Here is a 10483-nt window from a genome sequence, read left to right on the forward strand (position 1 = left end):
TGACGTCTATCAATTTTATCTTCGAAGAGAGGTAACCTGCTTAAAAGGAGATCGATGCTTGTTTGTGGTAGTGAACGCACGTGTTATTGAAAATTTTTTCATTTTAATTTTCTATTTGGCGTATATTTCATTCAAGCTACGATTTTTCTTTGTTTTTGTTGGTGGTGGTTGTAGTGTATCGTGTTTAGTGGTAAGTAAACTAAACTAAGTATGGATATCCCTCCGGATCCGCCGGATCCTCCTGATCCTAACGATTCATCCCAAAATGTACAGGCTCGCCTTCCTCAGAAAAGACATTTGGACGATAATATATCTAACCTTACAAAATTAAAAAAGACTTCCGTTGATAATAATCCCATAGCGGCATCTATCCAGACAGTTTATACTCACCCTATGTTATCTGAAGGTGAAAGAAGGTATTCTGAAGTAGACACTGGTCCATTCCTTGTCCACATAAGTAAAAATGAAACTGATCCTGCTTCTGGTTCAACTTTGAGATCTGTAAAGGAAGGCCAACTTTTAGTTACTAATGGTATTAAGAATATTAAACGTGATGGCATTAAAAAGATAGGTAGGAATCGAGTCTCTGTTGAATTCTCTAATGCTGACGACGCCAACAAGTTTTGCCATAATCCAATATTGAGTAATAACAATCTTACTGCCTCCATTCCAACTTATAATTTTTCTCGCATGGGAATAGTTAGAGGAGTTCCTACTGACATTTCCATGCAAGAATGTGTAGAAGCTATTGAGATTCCCCAAGGGTTTGGAATCGTTTTAAAGGCCAGAAGACTCAATCGGAAAAAGAAAACAGACGAAACTACTGAATGGATTCCGACTACTACTGTTGTTCTTACATTACAAGGGCAAAAATTACCCGACAGAGTTTACCTTTATAAATCCTCCCTAATCATTGAGACATACCAACTTCCAACTATACAATGCCGGAAGTGCTGCAGGTTCGGGCATATTAAATCTCAATGCCGAGCAAAACCTCGATGCTTCCGCTGCTCCAAGGAACATGATGGCATTGATTGTCATGTTTCCGAGTCTTCCGCTACATGCATCAGTTGTTCAGGTTCCCATCTAGCTACTGACCCAGTTTGTCCTGAACACTCTAGACAGAAAAATATAAAACATGTTATGTCTGAGGAAAACATTTCCTATTCCGAAGCATCCCTACGTTTCCCCATGTCCCGCAAATCTTTTGCTGATGCAACCCGTCAAATCCCTCCCTCTCCAATTACGTACTCTCCTCAAAATCCGTCCTCTTCCCCTACCTCCTCCTCTTATAAGAAAACCGTTTTCTATATGCCTCGCCCCAGAGCTCCTCTTGGAAAAGGCTATGATAAGGCAACCCATAATGACATTGTTCGAGATCCCCAACTAGAACCGCAAAATGGGTGTGCCTTATCTGGCACTACTCCAATTACCAGACCTCAAAGAGAGAGCAATGTCCTCATCTCCTGCCTGACATTCTTTTATGACATCATTAAAACATGTAGTGATGTCGACTTACCGCACAACGTGAAGGAAATGTTATTCAAAATTCTTGACACTATTAGATTAAATAATGGCTCCGAAGAGCTTGATACAATGGAATGCTAGAAGCGTAAGACCAAAGAAAAATTCAATCATAAGCCTTATTAACGAATACGACCCTGTGATATTTGCCATATCTGAGTCGTGGTTAGTTCCTAAGACTCGTTTTACCATCCCTAATTATGTGTGCCTGCGCAATGACAGAGCGGACGGTTATGCCGGTGCTGCTCTGATCATTAAAAGATCTCTCCCTTTCTCCCAAATCCCTATTCCCAATCATAGTGAGGATATCAATGCTGTTGCAGCAAAAGTTTTTGATTTTACTGTTTTATCTATATATATCTCGAAACCTTGTTCCTCTTTAATCCCCGATTTATACTATATATTATCCTCTCTCCCCCGTCCTATTTTAATTTTGGGGGATTTTAATGCCCATCACACCTCATGGGGCTCCCATAAATCCGACCTATTTGCTGTATCTTTATTAGAAATGTTTGATGATCTCAACTTATGCATTTTAAACAATGGCTCCCCTACTCATATTGTTTTACCTAATCAAAACCCTAAAAGTGTTGTTGATTTGTCCTTGTCTTCTCCCTCCTTATCTCTGTCCTGTAATTGGTCCACTCTCCCTGATTCCCATGGCAGTGATCATTTTCCTATCCTCCTCTCCTTTGACCATAACATCCCCGAATCCCATTATGTTCCTTCTCTAAAATTCCACCTGTCCAAAGCTAATTGGTCTAATTATTCATACTCATTGGAGAATAAAATTAATCTTATTCACCCTATTTCATTTAATAATGTATTGCTTGTTTATTCCCAGTTTGAATCTTCCATCCTTTCATCTGCCAATGCTAATATCCCTCAGAAAAAACCTTCTCATTATAAACCCGCTACTCCTTGGTGGGATCAGGAATGTACAGATATTGTTCGCCAAAGATCTGATGCGGAAAAAGTATACATTTCTAGTATGACACCAGAAAATTTCCTGAACTTTAAAAAGATTTCAGCTAATGCGAAAAGAATTCTTAATTCCAAAAAGCGTTCCGGATGGCTCAATTTTTGCGAATCCCTTTCCCCTAAAACCCCTCCTTCTCTAGTCTGGAGACAAATTAAAAAGTTTAGAAAGTCATATTCCTCAATTTCCTTAACCTCTAACAATACTTCCATTTGGCTAGATGAGTTCATAAATAAATTAGCTCCTTCCACTGTCCCTGCCTCTGACCTATTTCCCTCCTCACCTTCCTCCCTTCCTCCTACAAATAACCTTGATTCACCTTTTTCCATGGATGAGCTCTTATGTGCCCTTGATGGACTCAAAGATTCATCTCCTGGTATTGATGATATTCCCTACTCATTTTTAGTTCAATCAACAGAAAAGACTAAGGTATTCTTTCTTAATTTAGTAAATTATTTCCTCTCCACCGGCTTCATTCCTCCTTCCTGGAAAACCCAAATTGTAATCCCTATCCTTAAACCAAACAAGAACCCATCAGATCCAAACAGTTACCGACCAATTGCCCTATCCTCCACTTTATGTAAAATAACAGAAATTTTATTAAAAAACCGGCTAGAATGGTTTGTTGAAAATAACAATATCCTTGCTAAATCTCAATTTGGGTTTCGCAAGGGCTTTAGCACTTTAGATAGTATTGCTATCCTCACTACGGATATCCAAATTTCTTTTAAAAAAAAGCAGTTCCTTGCTGGAGTCTTTCTGGATATTGAAGGTGCTTATGACAACGTTATTCTTCCAATACTCAGGCAAAAACTGCATCAGCTGAGTATCCCCGAGAGGTTATCAAGGTTCATTTGCAATCTCCTTATGGACAGATCAATCCAAGTGAGAGTTGATGGATCTTTAAGTTCTCCTAGATCCATCTGGAAAGGTCTCCCGCAAGGATCTGTGTTAAGTCCCCTCTTATATAGCTTGTACACCTATGATTTGGAGTCATCTGTTAATAGTTTTTGCAACATCTTACAATATGCCGATGATATTGCGTTATATTGCAGTTCATCTTCTATATCTGAAATAGAATGTAATTTAAATAGTGCGCTTTACTACCTACATGAATGGTTACATTCACATGGCCTATCTTTATCCGTCTCAAAAAGCTCCTGTGTAATTTTCACCCGCAAAAGATTAGTTCCTCCTTTAAACCTTTTTTATAATAATGATCCCTTCCCTTTTCATGATAATGTAAAATTTTTAGGAGTATATTTAGATTCCAGAATGACTGGTTTAGTCCATTCAAATTACATTGCTGGGAAATGTGAGAAAGGAGTTAACGTTTTGCGTGCGCTGTCTGGTGTCAGCTGGGGCGCGCACCCTTTCTCTCAGAAGCTCCTGTATAATGCTGTGGTCCGTAGCCACTTTGATTATGCGTCATTTTTATTGGAACCATGTAATAAATCCGGCAATCAAATTTGGGACAGAATCCAATCTAAATGCTTACGGATCATTCTAGGTGCTATGAGATCCACAGCAATTAACGCCTTACAAATAGAATCCGGTGACCCCCCTCTTCATTTTAGGAAACAGTACTTGTGTGATAGATTCATTTGGAAACTTTTTCAAAATTCTTCCCATCCTCTCCTTGCTAGATTACAAATTTTACACAGTTTAGTTGACAATAATTCATCGTTCCCCCTCTTAAAATCCTACTCATTCATTTTAGCATTACCCTATACTTTGTATAAGTCCCCCTCCAACCCTATCTTTTGCTCTCCTTTTGAATCCCTTCTTTTTCGCCCGAATATTGAATTTTTTAAAATTTCGAAACAATCCCCCGACGCCAATCATAAATTCAACAGCATTTTAGCTGAGAATTGGAGTGGATGGACTCCAATTTTCACTGATGCTTCAAAAACCTCTGATAGTGAAAACGTGGGTATAGCTGTCTGGATGCCAAAATTCGCCATCATGTTGTGTCGTAAATGCCCACCAGTAACTTCTACCTTCGTGGGCGAAGCTTTAGCCCTGTTAGAAGCGGTGTGGCTAACACACAATATTTTAGTGTATGTATTTTATCATACGTATTTATTACACACAACAAGTATTTAAATATTTTATTTCATATTTATATTCGTATTTAAGTATAACACAAACATTCATTACACAAAAACACAAGAAATACAGACATACATTACACTCATACAAAATAATTATAATATTTATTATTTTATGACATAGTCGCGGTATTTGCGTAGTATGCGTGCCGCGACTAAATTATCACGGATCCAGCGGGTAGATCGTAATACTTTACATCAAGTTTCTTCATTGTAAAATTAACTAGTTCGATCTTAGCTATTGAATACGCTCATTGTCAGTTTCTTTTTGTTCTTGTATTTTCATGTCCAAAGTGTTGCTTGTATATGATAATTGTCTCTCTCCTTCTATGTGGAGTAATAAACGTTAAAACTGTGAGTGTGTGGTTATTTGTGCATCACAAAAGGTACTGTACCTAGTGTTATTAATACCTATCCATTATCACGCACCCCACAGCGGTACTCTATGTCCTTTCTCATAAGCTGACTAAATCGATTATTTTCACAGACTCCAAAAGTTGTTTACAGGCTTTGACTTCTAATCAATTTCGGTCAAAGGTGAAATATCCTGTAATTATTAAATTAAAAGAAGTCCTGTTAGAGTGTAAAGTAAATGACATAGATGTTACCTTGGCTTGGATTCCTGGCCACAGTGGTATCACAGGTAATGAGTCCGCCGACTGGTGTGCTAAAGCAGCCATTAATATATCATCAGAGACTCATGACCTTACTTACTCTCATGACATTGTTGCTCTTGCGCGGCCTAGACTCTTTGAAACATGGACGGATTTTTGGTCTATGTCTAGTAGAAGTAAGGGCAAATTCTACCGCTCTATTCAAAATGAGATTCCTCCAAAACCATGGTTTTTTAAATATAAGGACATCCCCAAATGTGTTACCTCTACGATCTGTCGTATTCGACTAGGCCACGCAAGTACTCCAGTGCATCTAGCTAAAATCAGGGTGAGGGACAACTCAATTTGTGAATGTGGTATTGATGAAGCTGACCTGGACCATATCTTTTTTAACTGTACAAAGAACTCTTCCCTATATGATAACCTTCCCCCTACCGTTCCTCGTCCTACTAACATGAAATCCCTTCTCTCATTAACTAGTACTCGATTTGTTTATGTTATCTCTAAATTTATTATTACTAACAAAATAAAACTATGAATATTTATCAAGCGTCCAATTATGGTAGATTTTATGTTATAATTTGTACATAATTAGTTTACTGTTCGTCCTTTATAACAATTAAATTAACTTGGTGTTGGTAATTTCTATATATTGTGTGTGTCATTTGTTTTTTGTTGTAGATATCTGCGCTTGACTGATACATTCGAGTTTCTTAAAAATCTATGAGATGTAAAACTATCCACAACGTGACATTGGCAAAATTGTGGCAACGCAGCACTGCCATTCATAAAATAAAATTGAATTGAATTGAACCTGCTTAAAAATATCGATTAAAGTGAATTAATCGATACGGATTTGAAACATTTGTCAATCGAATTTATTAATTTATGATGATTTTTATTCACAAGTAATCAATGCATTCGATTCTAGATGTCAGATTTCGATTTTTAGAGTAACGTCTCTGGTATTTAAAAAGAAAAAAGGTTTATTGACACAAAATTGTAGCGACGTCAGTTCCTCAATTCAGAAATTATTTATTATGTTTAGTATGGTTTATCAGTAAAATGAAATCTTAAAATTACTTGTATCGGTCATTATTATTATAAATATGTAACCATAATTGAAAAAAGTTAAGCAAATGTGCAGTTCTAACAAAACGAAATATCATGTTATTCTATGTCGTCGTTACTAGGTTATGTTGTTGAATTTTGTTGAACTGTCAAATGTTGCCTATTATAATGACTCTACTATAATAATATTCACTATTATAACGCATATTAATTTGTGATGGATAATACGGTAACTGTTTGCTCGGTTTATTAATATGGGATAGCATACATTTTAAATTATATATTAATATAAATTAAAGTATATCGTTATATTTTGTCTCAATAATAGTTTTTTTAACCATTAATTTTAAAACATTATATCGAGGATGTGGTTTCATACGATTAGTAAGAGTAATACCTATTTTCCATTGAATATTTTTAAATGAAAAAGTGTTTTCATCTGTATTTTATAATTTTATGTTTCGTATCTCTTCTTGTATAATTTTAATTATATAAGCGGAGGTATTTTAATGGTGTTATTTAAATGGTAGAGCATTTGTATATAAAATAAAATTGGAAACTAATAATTCACAACATTTTGTAAATATTATCAATGTTTGAGCTATAAGTAATTACAATAATTGTTACATGTTATAAAAAATTAAATATATGAAGCATTTGATGTATTACCAAATAAATTAATATAAAATTTACTTTTTGTTTTACTTTTACGAAAAAGCCATGTTTTTGTCAAACCAATTAAAATCGGCTTTGGAGAAGGCTTTATGGAAAGTTCAAAAGATTACAGCAGGGATATCTACAAAGTAACTTTTAATTAAGAGGAAAATCAATGGAATAATGCTAAATTTAGCTGCTTATTCTTCTTCCTTTATTATACGTAATGCTGTAATTTTACATGAAAATTCGTGGAATAAACAAATCTGTGTAAATAATTAATAAACCGTTATGTTTTTAGATATAACGAATATAGATGATAAAAAATAAATAAACTTTATACTGATTGGGGACTCTGTTACAGGAAGTGTTAGTCTTTGCACTTTATAGAAATTTGTAAATTCATGATTGTACTTAAATTACACTTTATAAAAATTGGAATATAAAAGAATTTACACATTTTTCTGGCAGCGTTTTCTCTCTATTATACTCGTTTGGCTACATACTCGTAAATGCCATATAAGCGAAATTCTCAGTGTAAAAGTAGCATAATGAGGTTTGTTTTGTTAACTATGCAAATTCGCTGGCTGATGTACCTAGCAGTGACTGTACTAATTGCAAAATTAAAGTGGCGCTATCCTGGTAATTGTCAGAGCTTTCGGTGTATTAGCAGTATTAGGGTCTGTTTTGATGCGGTGTTGTGACAAACATGTTTTTGTATTAGTTATTTTTTAGGTGAAGGTGCAATTGAGCTGAGTCGCCTGATGGTATGCGACAATATGACATGACAATGAGACGGATTTTTATTAATTCAGGAGCCTATGATTTCATATACAAGTTGTATCTATTATCTTCTACAATAAATATTTTGATTTTTGTTTTGTGAGGATATTGAATGTTTATAAAATTAAAATAAAGATAATTAAAGATTTAGTTAGAAATTTAAAAGAGTTAACTATATAGCTACCGTTTTTTTCTAAGGTTTTTTTGCAACAGTGCACACATATTTTATGAGTTTAAATGTTAAAAATATGTTATAACGATTCAAAACTGCTTCTAGAAGCTTTATTGAATAAATAAGTGTTTGAGTTTGAGTTGAAATCTAAATTGAGTTGTATATGGAGACATGTAGGGTCGTATTGTCTAATGATCAATATTTAATCAAAGCCTAATGCACTGTTGTGTATCAAGGAATGCAATAGCTATGTTCGCCAGGAATCTATTGAACGCGAAACTCGTACTGTATTTACTCATTGATACCTATTTCATGAAGGTATACTTTTAAGAATACATATTTTATAATATGTGAAGTTATCTTTGACCAGGGTGATAATAAAACTTTTAAGGAATCACACTGTTACTCTTTTTATTTATTCGTCCTTATATCTCGAATAGTTAATTTGATTTGAATGGGAATTTTAATAGTATGTAAGGGAGGTTAAATGCTAACGTGTTGTTCAAAATCTATTTTTATGTAAGTAATTCTCACGGTTACGGGATTCACAACTCATCAAATCCGACTTACACATTATAAAGAAATAGCCCGATCTTCGATAATTATATTATAGCAAAACAACATAATTATAACTCATTAAATTTTACCTTCCTATAATATTATCATTTGTCTACGGGCTGTGCTACGGCCCTACGGGTCTATTTATCGAGTATGTTACGTCACATATACGTAAACATTTAAATCATAGTCGCCGCACTGCTATTTTTCATCGGTCGACCCTGGAGAATAGTAATCTAGACAGGTATGAAGTAACTATTTACTTCGTACCTGTCTAGATTACTATTGGCAAGTATCTATTTTTAGATATGTTTCTGGTTTTATAGTAACGCGTATTTTCAGAAGATTTGTGTGGTATTAGAAATATAATATAATATAGTTGTATAATTATTTTATTGTTTACTTAATTTAAGCAACTATAGAATAAATAAATTATAATAGCGCTTTCTCTGCGTAAACAACGAAAAATTTTGAATGTGGGTGTATTTATTATGTAAATCTGTTTCTCTAGAGAAGTTGTTTCCCATCTTATGCGTACTTAGCACATACCCTATTATTTTCCGATTCTGGGAATTTAACCCTCTTAAACCTCGTAAGAATTGGAACCCTTGCGTCACCGAAAGTAGATAATTGTCTTAATTAATTCTAACTAGGGACAAATATAAAGTGTCCCGTGAACGAAGCTTTAGGTTAATAAGCTCTGGTCGAATAGTAGTACATTTTGCACATTGCAAATGAGCTTCGGGTCGAAAATATTTTCGATAACAATGATAGCAACCGTTGATCAATCCTAATTTAGTAGCGTTATTTGAATTTATGTTTATGTATAAATTTATAACAACGACGAATTTTAGTAACATGGACTGTGAATGTAATGCAATATAATTAATAAAAGTAATGTAGATAATAATATTTAACCGTGTCCTAGGTATAGTCATAAATATATGAACGTAGAATCTATAAATAATATATAATCCTGACAAAATAAAAAGTTTTTTATTTTGTCTAGGTCGGCTGACCTACTGAGTATGATGTTCTTTTGGTTCTTTCTCTATTTCTATGTCAACTGTGTGTAAGTAAATTAAAAAGGTTTTAACTCAATTTGGTTTAATAACCTCTACCTCTACCACGTGTAAAACATTTTCCTTGGCCTTTGTTAAGAATTATTTCAAAGAAAAAGAACGTAGCTAACTTTATAAACAAAATAATCAGTCTTATTGAGCTGGTTATTATTTCGTCCCACGACTTTTTATTTTGACGTGTAGGCATCAAATCCTCCAATCACAAGAAAAACAATGTTTAAAAAGCTGTTGATTCAAATATAATAAGAATATTTCCTTGAACTTTTCTTAGATCTATTAATAACTTTTAGTGATCTAGAGAGGATTTCATAAAATCATAATATTATTGTCCTAAAGCGAGCATTAAAGAGTTTGAATATTTTTAAATCTATTTAACGAAGTATTAATAGCCAGTTTTGTAAACATTTGGTTAACCTTGATTAAATTAACTGGAGGAAGCTGAAAACATTTACGCGCTTTTTGTTTACTAGAATCAATCAAACAGTTAGAGTAGTTTAGTGCTTTTTATATTCTGTATCACAATTATTGCATTTTGTTACCTACTACGCAAAGTATTGGTTAAGTTGGTTGTTGAATTTAATTGAATATTATGGTAAAATACTTTAACTATCTAAAGTTAATATATTTACAATTGCCTGTTAAGTACTTTGGAACTAATCGAAAATTATTTTTACATCTAACAACCGACAGACTACAATCACAGTTGACAGATATATACTACGTACATACAGTTAGGAAACTAAGCCCCTGCGATGAAATTATGACGTATAGCTATAGGGCTGTTACTTTTTTGATATTTAACCGACTTCAAAAATGGAGGAGGTTATCAATTCGGCCTGTATATTTCTGTTTGCTTTTTTTCACAGTTGACTTTGTGGTAATTTTGAGATAAAAAATGGTGTAGCCTAAATATGAATTTACAAGAAGAAACAATC

The 10483-nt window shown here is 33.9% G+C and overlaps 1 long non-coding RNA gene across 1 annotated transcript; it reads left to right on the forward strand.

The window, feature by feature from the left end:
• Positions 1-50: 50 nt before the first annotated feature.
• On the forward strand, positions 51-6041 carry LOC123699017. The gene is made up of 2 exons (XR_006752480.1): positions 51-190; positions 5910-6041. It is a non-coding gene; the product is annotated as an uncharacterized LOC123699017 (long non-coding RNA).
• Positions 6042-10483: the final 4442 nt, after the last annotated feature.

The sequence above is a fragment of the Colias croceus genome, chromosome 17 (genome assembly GCF_905220415.1).
Source record: "Colias croceus chromosome 17, ilColCroc2.1".
Classification (NCBI taxonomy): domain Eukaryota; kingdom Metazoa; phylum Arthropoda; class Insecta; order Lepidoptera; family Pieridae; genus Colias; species Colias croceus.